The 824-nt window shown below is 37.9% G+C and overlaps 1 protein-coding gene across 3 annotated transcripts in view; it reads right to left on the bottom strand.

Annotated features, from left to right (window-relative positions):
- TP63 (tumor protein p63) overlaps positions 1–824 on the bottom strand; it is a 103308-nt gene that overhangs the window by 44548 nt on the left and 57936 nt on the right. The window lies entirely within an intron of this gene.

The following is an 824-nucleotide window of genomic DNA, read 5'->3' as shown; positions in this document are numbered from 1 at the left end:
CAGCAGGAAAAAAAATAATTTGCAAATAATTTTCAGTTTTTATTTAAAAACGCTACTTCGGCTTTTTCCTTAAACCTCACAACTACCAAAAGAAGAGAAGACTAAAATATTTAGTAAATGCACCCTAAAGGCTCAAAAACACAAGGGAGAATAAGAACAACCTGTTTGCCTTTGAAAGGAGTCTCATGACTTATAAGGTGGTATCTTGCTTATGTGGATGGGTGGGTCTGATGCTTTTTTTTTGATAGCTCATGTTTGGCAGCAATGTCAACTTTTACTTACCTTGACATACAGTTTTAATTTTTACTTTCCAACTGCAATCATGCTCTTCCCCATGTAACAGGTTCTGCTAGTGACAGGTGATTGCCAAATCTTTTTTTAGGGGTAAAAGCCACTGCAGTTGTTTATTTATTTATTTGCTCTCAGAGTGGGTGGGGAAGATCAGCACACAACTTACTTCCACGAAGAAAAAAACCTGAGGTGGCACACTTTTGAAATGCCTTGTTTTCCTCAGCTGCAGAAATGGGAGGAGATATCTGAAGGCACAGGAACATGGGAATTCTCGCAGAGAAAATATCCCACAATAAATTACACTCAGTTCTGGATAAGCTCTTACTTCATCCAACTCATAGGGCTTCTCACTCAGCCTCAACAACTTACTCTCCTTCTCATTACAAAATGGTAACTGCTTGCTCCTTCACAGTGTGGTTTTCAAAGTCTTATTGTAACATGAGCAAGTATATAAGCAACTTTGTTCAATTCAGACTATTAAGGCTTCTGGTCTTAAAACACTTGAGTAGTTTCAATTGTTCAAGATTCTCCTG

This window comes from Chaetura pelagica, unplaced genomic scaffold, assembly GCF_000747805.2.
Source record: "Chaetura pelagica isolate M959 unplaced genomic scaffold, ChaPel_1.0 scaffold20, whole genome shotgun sequence".
Lineage (NCBI taxonomy): Eukaryota > Metazoa > Chordata > Aves > Apodiformes > Apodidae > Chaetura > Chaetura pelagica.
Note: the sequence above shows the minus strand (reverse complement) of the source record. Positions and strands in the feature narration are given on the sequence as shown.